The following is a 14,360-nucleotide window of genomic DNA, read 5'->3' as shown; positions in this document are numbered from 1 at the left end:
AGGCCCAGCTTTCACCTCAGGCTCTACGCCTGCCTCATGCCAGTGGCCTTGCTGTCTTTAGCAGAGTGGTAAAAGGGCAGGCTCTGGAGTCAGAGGCGTGAGATGGAGCCCTGCCTGCCAGTCACTAGCCAAGTGACTTGGAGAACGCACCTGACCTGTTAGAGCCTTGCATTCGAGCCCCTGACACAGAGCTCAAAGGTTGGAGACACACCCTCCTTACTGAGCGCAGTGCACCATGGCTGTCTCTGTGCAGTGTCACCCAGGCCTGGCCCACAGGCCTTGCTGTCCGGGGAGAAGGGCCGTGCCCAGGCCTCGTCCTGGGCTGCCACGGCCATAGCTCCCTCCTCCCCTTTGCCCTTTCCCCGCACCTCGTGGTTCTGACTTTGGCCCCACAGGTGCCCAGTGCCCTCTGAACCTCCTCATCACCAGCTGGTGGCATCTGCCTCTCCTCCCTGTCCCAGGCCCTGCCTGAACTCTGCTCTCTGTTTTCTAATGCAAGAGTGTTCAGCCCAGAGAGACCCTGCAGAGGCGACTTCAGCTCCATCTCCGCACACTACGCTCAGAGTGGTTGTAGTCACTCAGTGAACACATACTTACTGAAGGCCTACTATGCACCAGACGCTTTTCCAGAGGCTGGACACTGAGGGATGAAGGAAGAGACAAAGCCCCCACCCTGTGGGCTCACGTCCTGGCTGCGTGGCTGGGGATCTTGCGCGTCACACGTTCCCCCACATCTGCCCCAAGGGCTCATTGTCCTGTAAGCACATCACTTCCTTCTTCGTGTCACCACAAAATTTGGGAAGTTCGCCATCATAGCGCTTTCCGCCCCCGGAGAGGATGAGTATCTCAAGGGCAGGCATGTGTTGGCATTGAGCCCAGTATGAGGCCACGAGTGTCAGACTTGCCATGCTATCCACAGGTCAAGTGCATTCACAGGCCACAGCCCCTTGCTGTGTTCCTGTCTTTTGTTCTCACTGTAACTTGGCACCTTTCTCTTAATGTATTTCTCAGAGTGATGCAATAGCCAAACAACCTGTGTCCAATAGTTCATGAGATTGTACGGCTTTCAGAAATGACTTGGTTGACTCTGAAGCTTTAACAGCCAGGTGTCATTTCACATGCTCTGCTCTGTCACCCACAGTACAATTCACTTGTTCGTGAAGAATTGAACAAATTCTTGCCCTATGCCAGACCTGAGTGGGGGGAGGGCAGCCCACCGAAAACCCTGTCTAGAGAGGACCCTGACTAGCCAGGAACCAGGTAAGCAAAAAGCACAACTGGGTGATAGAATGATGGGCAGGCACTCTGGGGGCTTCCTTCCTTAGGGGGCTGGGTGGGTCAGAGCTGGGTGTTGCAGAACAGGGGACATTGGAGCAAAGCCTTCAAGGAGCAGTTGGATCTTTTTCCAGGAAAGGCGAGAGAGTGAGCCAGGCAGAGAGAACGGCATTTGCAGAAGTCATGGAAATGGGAAGTGCCTGAAGTGTGTGAAGGAGTGGGAAAATGTCAGATGTGCCCGGCCGGGCGTGCGACGGGCTGGGCTGGAGAAGCTGGCACCACAAAGGACCGGGGATGCCAGGGAGACCAGGGAACCCCTGCCATGTGCAGGGCACCCAGCCTGGCCCTAGAGCTGCCCCACTGGACTCTCCACTCCCACTCTGAGCCCTCGGGATGGCCCCACCCCCAACCTCAGCTGTGCTAGGAAACGCAGGGCTTCACTGTGCTCAAATTGTCCTGTCCTCAGCTTAGAAAAGAAATTAGCAGGAAGTTTTGTAAAAGCTCTTTATATATCGAAGTTCTTGGTTCTTCCTTACACAGGTCTCTTATCTGTCCTTTTCTTTTCTCAATCTGACCTTTATTTTGTTTTGGTGAAAAAGGGGGAGGCTTACGTACGTATTTTTGCTATCAAATCCACTTGTCTGTTCATCTGAGGTCTTCCTAGAAGATTGTTGCCTATCCCAAAATTGTATACATTTCAGGATTCTTTCATGGTTTTGCTTCTGACACTGAAATCATTAAGTCATCAGAGGTTGTTTTGGTGTAAGGTAGGAATCTAAGTTTATTTTGAACAAAAGTGTTAGCCAGTTGTGCAGCCCATTTGGTGAGTAATCCATCATCTCTGCACTCGTTTGTTTATTTAGTTCAAAATTCGTTCCTCCCCTTTTTGGTTTTTAAAGGCATACTTGGAATCAGAAGGGGAGAGAGACAGAGACGGAGAGAATGAGAAGTAGTCCAGATGTCATGGAAATACATGCATATGAGGTGAGAACCCTCCCCGGGCCCACCTCCCCAAGATAATGGCCATCACCAGGTTGCTGTGTAGGCTGTATCATTAATGTTATAACACCTATTAGGTTTCTCTTATATACAGAGAGGTACAAAGGGGAAAAGCCAAAGGTGATCAAAATCTCTAGGTAATATATTGCCATAAAAATATGTTGATGTTAAAAAAAAAGAATAAACCTGGCTGGTATGCCTCAGTGGATTGAGTGCTGGCCTGCAAACCAGAGGGTCATAGGTTCAACCCTCAGCCAGGGCACATGCCCGGGTTGTGGGCCAGGTCCCCATGTGGGGGCGCATGAGAGGCAACCACACATTGATGTTTCTCTCCCTCTTTTTCTCCCTGTCTGTCTCCCTCCCTTCCCCTCTCTCTAGAANCAGGTTGCTGTGTAGGCTGTATCATTAATGTTATAACACCTATTAGGTTTCTCTTAAATACGGAGAGGTACAAAGGGGAAAAGCCAAAGGTGATCAAAATCTCTAGGTAATATATTGCCATAAAAATATGTTGATGTTAAAAAAAAGAATAAACCTGGCTGGTATGCCTCAGTGGATTGAGTGCTGGCCTGCAAACCAGAGGGTCATAGGTTCAACCCTCAGCCAGGGCACATGCCCGGGTTGTGGGCCAGGTCCCCATGTGGGGGCGCATGAGAGGCAACCACACATTGATGTTTCTCTCCCTCTTTTTCTCCCTGTCTGTCTCCCTCCCTTCCCCTCTCTCTAGAAATACATAAATAAAATTTATTTTGAAAAAATAAAATAAAAATAAAAATAAATTTTAAGAAGGGTAAAACATATGAGGTTGGAAAAGTCAAACATTCCGAAAGATACAAAATGAAAAATGAACCATCTCCCTCACTACCCTCCCCCACCTAGTCCTTCGTCCCAAAGGTAACCCAGCTGACATGGCTATTTGCTTCAGTTTGAAATGAATTTCTGTACCACACTTCACATTCTCATCTGTAGATGGGTCTATTTCTGGGAACCTTCATTTTTATGTGCCTTCTATTTCTCTGCTATTCTAGTGCTAGTACCATACCATTTGAACGACTGGAGTTTTCCCATATGTTTGAACAGCCGGGAGAGTAAGCCCTCCCTTGTAGTTCTTCATTGGAAGAGATATCATGACCCTTGTAGTCCCTCTGCGCTGCTGTAACAAAGCACCACAGACCGGGTGACCTAAACAACAGAAATTCATTCCCCGCAGTTCTGGAGGCTGGAAATCCGAGATCGGGGTGGTGGCATGGGCTCTGGCAAGGGCTGTCTTCCAGCCCTTGGCCGCTGGCCAGCCTCTCCCCGTGTCCTCACGTGGCAGAAGGAGGGTGGGAGAGCTCTCTGGGGCCTCTGCAGCAATCCCATGCCCGAGTCGGCTCTGCTCGCCTCCCCAGAGCCTCTCACCTCCTGATACCGTCACTCTGGGCGACAGAGTTTCAGCGAAGGAGTTTGGGGGCGGGGGGGAGCATTCAGTCCTTTACACTGACTATTCTATACTTACCTTTCATGTCACCTTTATATTGTGCCCCCCCCCCCACTTGGTTGGGAGTTTGTTGGGATTGCATTGTTTTTATGCATTAATTTGGGGACGTTGTCTTCCTTGCCCTAGTGAGCGTTCCTGGTGTAGGTGAGAGCGTGTCTGTCTCCTGGGGCTACATGTAGGCTCCGTGGTCTTTCGCATTCAGGACCCTGAACGTCCTCCTCTGGGCTCCATCATCTGAATCCGTTGGAGGTTGTAGCTGCAGCCAGCTGAGGAAGAGGATGAGGAGACTTGTCACTGTCCCCCGCCCCTGAGGGCCAGCCGCTAGGAGAGGGAGCGGACTTGCTAAGCAAGGCGGCAGAAAGCGGAACTCCGACCAGCTGGGGTTCCCCAGGGGTGGAGCACACCACCACTGGCGCCTTTCCCGTGATCCAGGGAAAAGGTTGCCTCTGCTTCCCAGGGACTCCCGGCCTGGTGGGGGCAGTGGGGGTATGATAGGTTACAGGGCCCAGTCATACCACTGACCAAGGGGAAAGGCCCGCAGCATCCCAATACCTCCCCTGTGACCCTCACTTCACTCTTTACAGTGACCCTTAGAGAAGAATGAGGTTGATCTGCTCCACCTCTGAGGACAGTGAGGGTCAGCAAGGCCGGGAGACCCAACTGAGGTCACCCAGCGGCATTGAAGCACCCGGATGCCCAAGCACACGTGCTTTCTGTGATTGTCCCCTGGGAGGCCCTCCTCAGAGCCAGGACTGACCGGCAGGAGGCCAGGACAACCCCCGCCACTCCCCCAGTCAGAGGACAGCCGCTGCACAGGTGAGCGGCCCAGGGGGCAGTGGGGAGACCCCGCCGGCTCCTCTCCCAGGCCTGGTCTGCATGTCCGTCTGCTCTCTCCCCCAGGCCGTGCTCGGCTTGGCTCACAGTGTCCCCAGGGGGCCAATGGGCTTCTTGATTCCAGGCTGCACATCTGGAAGTTGACGCTATTAAAACAAACCCCATTATATAACAAACGGACATCTGGAACCCATTAGTGTGAAGTTTTTAGAAAAAGGAATGGTTTTGGATGTGCGCTCTCCTAAAAATGTGGCGAGGCACCCTCACCCTGGCTCTCCAGGAACCCGGAGAGCAGACAGCCTCTCCTGGGCCCATTTCTCAAGGTGTCTCAGGCCAGGCCAGAGGCGGACCAGGCAGGGACGGAGGCGGACTCCCCCCACCCCGACCCCTGGGCAGACAGCTGCACTGTCTCCTGAGGATTCCGTCCTGGGAAGGCCCCTTCCAATCCCATTACATTCAGCGCTCGTGTGCCCACTACACACTGCCAGCTCCGTGTCTTTCACATGTGTCCCCCAACCCCCATCTGAGCCTAAATGGAGTCATTCTGGCCTTTGGACTGCCCAGGGTTCCAAACTGCGATGCTCAAACAGTTTTGCACCGCGGCATCCTCCGACTGGGCCTGCGCACCTTAGCTCAACCCTAGAACCCCCTGGACCCCTCTGACCTCTCCCTGAATCCCCCTCCTAGCCTTCCTCCCCAGACACAGGCATCCTGGGGCTAAGCACTGGGGGGGCACTGACCCACAGATGATTTGGCGTGGGCCGTGGCCCTTCCCTCCGGGACTGGGCCTGGAGCAAACAATGAAGAGGTTCTGTGAAAAACGTCTGGCTGACATTCTTAAGTGGAAATTTCAGTTTTTTAAGTCTTTTCCCCCTAACATTTTACGAAAAATTTCGAACATACGAAAAGTTGAAAGGTGTGTACAATGAATACCCACCTAAACTCGCCTCCTAGATTCTGCAGCTGTCAATGTGACACTGTGTATCCATCCAGTCACCCCCCAAGCAAGTCCAAGGCCATTTTCAGACATCACTGCACTTCACCCCTAAATACTGTGCATGCCTAGCATTAACTGGAGTTCACAATTTGTTTCTGGTGTTCTTGGAGGAGAAACTGACATCTAGTGAAAGGCACAGGTCTTAAGTGTGCTATTCCAGGAAGTCTGACCGGCACAGATGCCCGTGTAACCCAAAGGACGTCGCCGTATACAATTTTCCACTGACCCCAGAGAGTTCACCGTGGTCCTTGCCCATGAACTTCTACCGCTCAGTGCTCCCAGAGGCGACCGCTCTTCTGGGGTTGTGCTCACCGTGGACTAGGCCTTACGGGCTGAATCGTGTGCCCCCAAAGCCCCGAGGTGGAACCCTAACTCCAGGACCTCAGATCGTGACTGTATTTGGAGACAGGACCTTTAAAGATGTCATTAAGGTAAAATGAGGTCATACGGGTGGGCCCTAATCTAGCAGAGCCGGTGTCCTTCTAAAAAGAGATAAGGACAGGGGTGTCAAACTCATTTTCCCCGGGGGCCACGTCAGTCTCCTCACGGTTGCCTTCAAAGGGTCGAGTGTAATTTCAACTCCTTAACAGTTAAGGAGTTGTTACATTGATACAGTCCTCAAATTATTTCTTTGGCCCTTGGAAGGCCAGCCAGAGGCTGATATGGCCCCTGCAGAAACTGAGTTTGACAGGCCTGGATTAGGACACACTGTACACTATTTCTGTGTCTGTTTTGTGTTACTTTGTTACCCAAAGTTTCTGGGATTCGTCCCTACGGCTTCTGTGAATCAGCACCGTGTGCCCCTTTCCATCGCCGAGTACTATTCCACTAGCTGTAAATTCCACCATTTGTTTAACCAGGGCGATTTATTTTTTAACAACAGTGGAATTTTTTCATATCATTTCACTCTAATGTATGCCTTTTATGATATCCCAGCCACAGAGAAGACGTTCCACAGCCGGCACCACTCGGCAGAGAGCTTCAGAACTCCAGGCGAGTGTCTCATCGCCCAGAAATGAATGTAAAACACATGATACCTCCCGAAGTGAAAAGCTCTCAGAGATGAGATGTAAGTAGTGGCATCGTTTTATCTCTGCGGGGGCAGAAGACTCCATGGTGTCACGGGGGCCCCGGCTCTTCCTCCGTTTGCTCGCAAATAACGTAGTGATTCTGCTGGCTTTGGTGTCTGGGGCTCTGGGCTTGAGGCTTACTTGCTGTGTGACCTTCAGCAAGTCACTTAACCTCTCTGAGCTTTATTCTTCTCACCAAAGAAATGAGGCAATAATCCCTTCCCCAAGAGTTACTTGAAGACTGAAGGGACTGATGAGTTTAGGGTGTTCCCGGGGAAAAGTAAGTTTCCAATGTTTCGACTTGTCCTGGTCGGCAGCCCTCAGGGTCAGAACCTCCCGCCTGATGGGCAGCAAAAGCGGACGTGCAGACCGCAAAGGGGAGGAAATGAGCTTTCTGTCCCGCTGTCTGTCACAGCTGAGCCTGAGAAGTGGGGTGACGAGGACCTCGCCAGGTCAAGGGGCCACCATGGCCCCTTAGACTGAGGCCATCCAGAAGTGCTGGTGGCGTCTCACAGCCCTCGCCTTGCACTGTGGGATCAGAGGTTGCTCGTGTGGCCGTTTATCTCATTTATTTATTTATTTCTGTGTATTATTTCATTCCATCTGCCCGGGGCAGCTGACACATTTGTTTCACTCTGTCACGACTGTTTCTAGAAAAGTGTACCTTTAAGTTGAGTAACCTAGGAACCCATCCGATAGACCAGTTACTCACTTAGTACTTTTCTTCTGACAAAGCAGAAGAAATGCCTAATCCAAATTGCCATCATTAATTTTATTTCAGAAGTTCTTTTCTTTGGAAAGAAATCTTTTTTCAACTTTGAAGTCCTTAGGAATTGTTTTCTGGCACCATCCACCCACTCTGTCCCAAGTGGCTTTGCAATGTTCGTAATTTCTCTCAGATGACGACCCCTGTTGGCTTTTAAAGACAAAGAAAATGTCTATAGTTTCACTTTGAAGCCCTTTAGAAAAAATTCCCATGACACTTACCATGTGGTAAAGAAATTTCAAACAAAAGATACGTTCACATTTGGAAACAGGGCTATCGGGCCGGCCACCGACCACCAGCAGGATGAGAAGAATGTCCTCCTCCCGTTGCCCGAGGCCCAGCCGCACCCGGCCACTTCCTCACAGCTGCAGGTGTTTCCAGGAGGTCACCTTGCCTCCTACGCACGTCACCTGCACCCCGCTTCCGAAGGTTTGGGAATCTCTCTTAGTGGGTGCATCGTGTTCTGCCAAGAACAGAACTGGGAACCTCGGGGGTCTCGCTTCCCCTCACAGAACTCCATCATCAGAACCAAAAGATATGCAGGCTCCACACACTCCCGTCAGTTGTAGTCAAGTCAGTTCCACTTTGCTGGGGTTTTTCTGTTTTTATTTTTGTTTTTTCTGATATGTTTTTATAACCCCACATGATGAGATGATTGATCCCGTTCACCTCTTCAACATCTGTGAAGCCCAAGACCCTCTCCTTAATTGAACCTCTGGGTGAGGGCTGCCCTGCTTCCCAGCACTAGGCGTGCTCCTGCGCCAGAGCTCCGTGGGTGAGGGTCAGCCAGCAGCAGGCCTGGCTGCACGGGCAGGGCCTCTAGACCAAGAGGATTCCAGAGCCAGACAGTGGGGATCAGCAGCAGAGAGCGTTTGGGTGACAATCAGATGCTCGGTTTCAGGAGCGAGCTTGGTGCAGGAATTTATCAGAGAGCTGGGCTAGCAGCCTTTGGAGCTGCTGGGAGGGCCCCTAGGACCCATTCCTGTCCCTGAAAGATGGTGGCCCAGAGCGCTCCCTCCTGGGGCACCACAAGGCACAAGCCCGCCTGCCAGCCGGACCTGAGCCTTGGGGGTAAAAGCCAAGAGAAGGCGAAAGGATCAGCTTCTCTGTCAGCGCTGCCCTCGCTGCAGCCCATCAGCGTCGGTAGGCTGCATCTGCATTTCTGTCTGTCTCGAGATACGTTTCGTTTTCCTTTGGATGTACTGTTTGACCCAGTGCTTGTTCAAGACGTGTGCTGTTTACGTCCCCCGTCTTTGTGAGTTTGCCCGCTTCCTTAACTGTTACTGATTTCCCATGTCGCTTCGCTGGGGTCAGAAAAGGTACTTGGAATGATTTCAGATGGACGACTGAAGAAAATGTGGTGTATCTGTGCACATGATGGAGTATCACCCAGCCTTTAAAAAGAAGGAAATCTAGCCCTGGCTGGTGTAGCTCAGTGGATTGAGCACAGGCCTGCAAACCACACGATCGCGGTTCGATTCCCAGTCAGGGCACATGCCTGGGTTGCAGGCCAGTTCCCAGCAGGGGACTCACGAGAGGCAACCATACATTGATGTTTCTCTCCTTCTCTCCTCCCCTTCCCCTCTAAAGACAGATAAAATCTTTAAAAAAAAAGAAGGAAATCTTGCTGCTTGCAACAGTGTGAATGGACCCAGTGTGCTAAGAGGCATAAGCCAGACACAGAAAAGGCTGACACTGTGTGCTCTCACTGATATGTGGGATCTAAAATAGTCGAATCCGTAGAAGCAGAGACTAGAACGGTGGTGGCCAAGGGCTGGGGAGGTGGGCGTGGGGGGGGTCGTTGATCTGAGGGCACGGCGTTTCGGTGATGGGGGGCGGGTGAGTCCCGGAGCTCTAACATGCAGCAAGGTGGCTACCGTGAGGAACGCCTGTTATATGCTTGCCATTGGTTAGAGAGGTTTTCTTGCTGTCACACACAAAAATTAACTGTGAGGTGATGGATGCGTCAGTTAGCTTGATTTTTGGTAATCACTTCACAATCTGTCAGTGTAAACATCGTGTTGTACATTTTTTTAAGGATTTTATTTTATTTGTTTTTGAGAGAAAGGAAGGGAGAGAGAAAGAGAGGGAGAGAAACATCAATATGTGGTTGCCTCTCTCACACCCCCCACTGGGGACCTGGCCTGCAACCCAGGCATGTGCCCTGACTGGGAATTGAACCAGCGATCCTTTGGTTTGCAGGCTGGTACTCAAACCACTGAGCTACACCAGCCAGGGCATGTACATCTTAAATAGATATATTTTTGTCTGTTAATTATACCTCAATAAAGCTGGAAAAATTGGAACCTAATAATAATATTTACATTGAGTTCTAAAGAAAAGAAAAAAGCAAAGCGAAGACAGTAAGTACCTGAGGGAACTCAACAGTCAGGAGAGAGAGACTGAAGTTCACTCTGAACTGCAGGCGACAAACCACAGGCTGCACAACCACAGGAGAAAGAAAACAAAACAATACGAGAGAGTACTTCTATGTTTTATCCTCACCCGAGGATGTATTTATTGATTTTGGAGAGAGAGGAAGGGAGAGAGAAAGAGAGAGAAACATCAACTGGTTGCCTCCCATATGTGCCCTGACGGGGGGGTCGAACCCCAAACCTAGATACCTGCCCTGACCAGGATCAAACTGCAGCCTTTTGGTGTGTGGGGCGATGCTCCAACCAGGTGAGCCACCCGGCCAGGGTGAAAGAGCGCTTTTAAAAAATGTGATGCAAACAGAAAAAACTTTCCTGAACTAGGAAATGTGATTTTAAACTTAAAATAAATTGGAGGAGAGGGTGGGGAACTGGGAAACCAAGTAGAAGAGATCCTGCAAAACACTAAGCAAAAATAGAACAATACGGAAATTGTGTGGAGAAAAAACAGCCCAGGAGGGGAGAGACCCAGGAGACATAATATGTGAATAATAAACCTAGAAGGAAAAAAGCAATGAATAGAAGAGAAGCAGTAACTCGAAAACAAGAAAACGAGACAGAAAAATCCCCATGGTTTGAAGACAGACGGGCTTGAAAGGGTTCGTTGACTTCTAGGCAGGAATAATGGAAAAAAACAAACACCCAGGCACAGCCTGGGAAGATTCCTGAATTCCATGATTGAAAGGAAAATTCTTACAAGCTTCCCAAATGAACAAGTTACATGGAAAAAAGAGAGAGAGAGAGAATAAGACTAGAACTGCACATCTCATTTGCCAGCAAAGAGCAAAGCATCCCTTGTCAGCCAAGGTGTTACTCACCTACCCAGAAAGAAAAAAATACAAGGCTCCAGTGAATTCCCCTGTACAAAGGAACACCTGAGAAGGGAACCGAACCAGGCAATGAAGAATCAAAGTAGAGACAGGGAGACAAAGGCAAGAGGAAGCCATCCTTGGCGAGCAGAGAACCTGCCATCCCTATGTAGTTAGCTCCAAATAGATAATGATGGATTAGGTGGAATTGGTAACATAAACACTAAATAATTTTCTTAAACTGAGGATATGCAATCAGTCCTATTGCTAGCCTACAACGAAAAGTGCTAAATGATCTTGGCAAAAGGTAGGCCTTGAGGAGGGGAAGGGGAGCCAGCAAAAGCACTTTAAGTACGTCTGTTGGGTGGGGGAGAAGGAAGAAGGGGAGGGAGCCCCTCAACGGGAGGAACCGGTTGAGACCTTGTGGAGAAGTAATAGAAAGTTTTTGGTGATGAAAAGCGGGGAGGGGCAGGTCAGCACAAGGGGAAGACGGAAGACGACAGAGAGGAGAGCTTCCAAAATGAGAAGGGGAGGGAGGGATGACCAGCAGCGCCCGTCAGTCGTTCCACCGTTTTCCTCTCTTTTCCTAAAAAACCTTGTGTTACGGAAACTTCTCAGCACACACACTGCAAGAGAGCGAGTAGCGCAAGGAATCTCCGCGGAACCAAGGCCAGGATTCCTTCCTCGTTTTTTTGTTTGTTTTTTTTTTTAAGGCTGGAAAAAAACATTGATCGTTTCAAAATGCTGCCGCATTTCCATTTTCTGTTTTGCCCAGCAGTTCATTTAGAATCGACACACTTTTGTAGAAATTGGCCCTCGTCCGCATTGATCAAAAGAAGCTCTTTTCCTTTAGTTCCTATTCTGATCTCCAACAACTCCAAAAATACACTTTTGTAAATTAATTCACGAGTTATACTGTTTTCCTGGCGAGCATTTTAGCTTCCCCATGGTTGACTTTTTTATGGCAGGCAACTGGGAAAAAGTCACAAAATGCTAACTCTTTCTGATTACCAAGACCTTTTTTTAAAAGATTTTATTTATTTACCTTTAGAAAGACGGGGAGCCAGGGAGAGAAACACTGATGTGCAGGAGATACATCGATTAGTTAGCTGCCTCTCTCAGGACCCCATCTGGGATCCTGGCTCACAACCCAGGCATGTGCCCTTGACTGAGAATCAAACCGGTGACCCTGTTTCTCCGGCTGGCACTCAGTCCACTGAGCCACACCAGCCAGAGCTGATTACCAAGACTGTTTAAAATCCCACGGTTTGCGCAGACCTCTGTGCTTCTTAATGGGCCATGTCGACCAGCCCACCTTCCCTCCGTTTCACCTGACTTGGACGGTATCAGTCACTCCATTTTGGTGCCAGATGTTAACGAGTGTGGAAAACTCTGCACCATCACTTAATTCCCTGGGAAGCCTCTAGATTCTTGGTGGAAAAAAAAAATGGCAATAGAGTGCACTTAAATAATCCCTATTACTGAGAAACCACAGCCAACTTTGTTCAAGACATGGAAAACTCCCGAAGGAAATGTTCACAGGAGGGCAGGCTGGTGACTGCGGCCAGCGAGAGAGGGCACTCAGGAACGCCAGCCTTCGTCAGACTGGTCCCAGACAGTCCCAGTTTCCTCCACGCTTTCTTTCCTTTCTCACTGCGGATGTGTGACTCGTTCTATCGCCACACAGCCAACACTGGAGCCCCGTGGAATCATTCACATACCTGGTTTCGGGTCATTTTAAGGCACTGTCCTGTTTCTGCAGGCTGAGTCTGTCTTCCTCTGGAAACCTGAGTTGGGTCCTCCCACTGTCCCCAGATCTGCACTTACAGCCCTGGAGAAGCCCCGGACACCTTGTTTTGTCCCCACCCTCTCCAGCGAGGGCTCTGGTCAGTGGGAAGTCCCTGGGGCCTGGCAGCCACCATAATCCCAGCTACCACAGCCCTGTGACCTAGTCCCTCCGAGGCCCTTCCCCTACAGCCTTCCCTCAGACCCGCACTTGGCCCTTGGCCCCAGACCTGGGGAGAAAACCTCTCCTGCCCTTTACCACAAGAAGCCCTGGCCATTAGTCAGAAGTCCTTCCTTCCTCCTGCCTCCCCCTCCGCCCTCCACCTATGGGTGCTCTGTTCCCCAAGCCTTCCTGGCTCTCCCCTTCCTCCCTCCCTCCTCCCTCGGGCCTGAGTGTGGTCCCTTTGGTGGGGGGCGGGTGGGGAGGGAGGGTTCCCCTCTCTCCCTTTCTCCAGCCTCTCCCCCTCTGCTCCTTCCCCTCTGCTAAGAAACACGCTTGGCTCCTCCCTCTGAGAACCCCAGCTTTCTGTGGGTGTCATCCACTCATCTGCCCTTGTCCCCCCGCCACCGCTCCTCCCTGCCACAATCTGTCTCCACTCCTCACCCGCCTCATCATCCTTCACCCCGTTTGGGCCTAGCTTGGTCCAGGCAAAGGGCTCCACTGCTTTCTCTCTGGGTTGGGAAACCCACACCCTCCCTCACCTTGGCTTCTCCGAGTCTTCTCTCTCCCCCACTCTCATCACTGCCCCCTGCCCCCCGCCCCTCCCTGGTCTTCTCTGCTCCTCCGACCACATCTCCTCCACTGACTCTTCTTCCGTGTCACTTTGAGCATCCCCAGCTTTCCTTGCACACCACCCAGGCCCCTTGGGAGATCTCTTCATTCCCATGGTCTTAACTTTTGCCAGTGAGTCAGTTTCTCTCCAGTTGCAGATCCACCAGATGAGGCAGGTTTTAAACCAACTTATTTTTGTTCTGCTAACTTTTTTTTGGTCTTTATTTCCCCCTGCATGAGGAGTCATCAGCGCATTTGCATTCAGAGGTGGGTGACCCTCTCCAGGGCGGAATGGACACATCCCTCCTCCTGCCGTGAAGGCCACGTGACCAGCCCCTGGATGTCCGGCCTCAGAGCCCTGCAGGTGGCGAAACCACTTCTGTTGCTGACAGTTTGGGCTCTGGATGCTCTGGTTGATCATGCTTCTTCCTGAGTATGAGGAAAGGAGGAGGAGGAGGTTTGGGGGACGAGGGGGGGGGGTGCCTGGGCAGGAAGCCTGGAGAGCCTGGGGAGACAGGGGACAGGATGGGACACCTTGAGGACCCGAAGCTGAAGGTGGCTGGTGCTGGAGCAGCTGCCTGGAAGGTACCCAGCCAGTAGAACAAGGGGAGGACCACCTCAGGCCAGCCGGGATCCCAGCGCCTCATGCAGCTGCCCAGGTAGAGTCCTCTTGTCCTCTGAACAGGTGGCCTTGGCCAGCTGTCTCAGGAGTGAGGTTGCCAGGACCACAGGTTGGCTACTTCCCCATGGCTTTGACAGGAACTCTGGCTACCAGTGGGCTGAATGTGGGGTGGGGGGTGGGCAACAGGCCTTACATTGGAGGGCCACACCGAGCACACCCCACCCCCTAAGCTGGGGAAGGGGCAGTGGATAAATGGGACCCCTCAACTCCCTTCATATCCTGGCCACCCACCTCTCCAGGGTATCTGCAGGCACCTCCGGTTTAACATGGCTTCCGGACACAGGTGTGCCTCCCCTCTTTCCTTGTCACAGAGAAAATGACCCCCAAGCAGGAAACCTGGAGCCCCCCTGGAGCCCCTCAAAAGTTACCAAGGCTTACCGGTTCTCCTAAGCTATCAGATGCTTTCCACCTCCTCCCACCTGCACCCGCAGGCACCAGCACAGCCTCCCAACCAGCTCA

The 14,360-nt window shown here is 51.4% G+C and overlaps 1 long non-coding RNA gene across 1 annotated transcript; it reads left to right on the top strand.

Moving 5' to 3' along the window:
* The first annotated feature begins 2,193 nt into the window (after positions 1-2,193).
* LOC118985900 (uncharacterized) lies at positions 2,194-6,649 on the top strand. Its single transcript, XR_005066225.1, has 3 exons — positions 2,194-2,259; positions 4,339-4,570; positions 6,522-6,649. It is a non-coding gene; the product is annotated as an uncharacterized LOC118985900 (long non-coding RNA).
* Positions 6,650-14,360: the final 7,711 nt, after the last annotated feature.

This window comes from Sturnira hondurensis, unplaced genomic scaffold, assembly GCF_014824575.4.
Source record: "Sturnira hondurensis isolate 20B ecotype Veracruz unplaced genomic scaffold, ASM1482457v3 Scaffold0004136, whole genome shotgun sequence".
Lineage (NCBI taxonomy): Eukaryota > Metazoa > Chordata > Mammalia > Chiroptera > Phyllostomidae > Sturnira > Sturnira hondurensis.
This window is presented reverse-complemented; position numbering and strand designations above follow the sequence as displayed.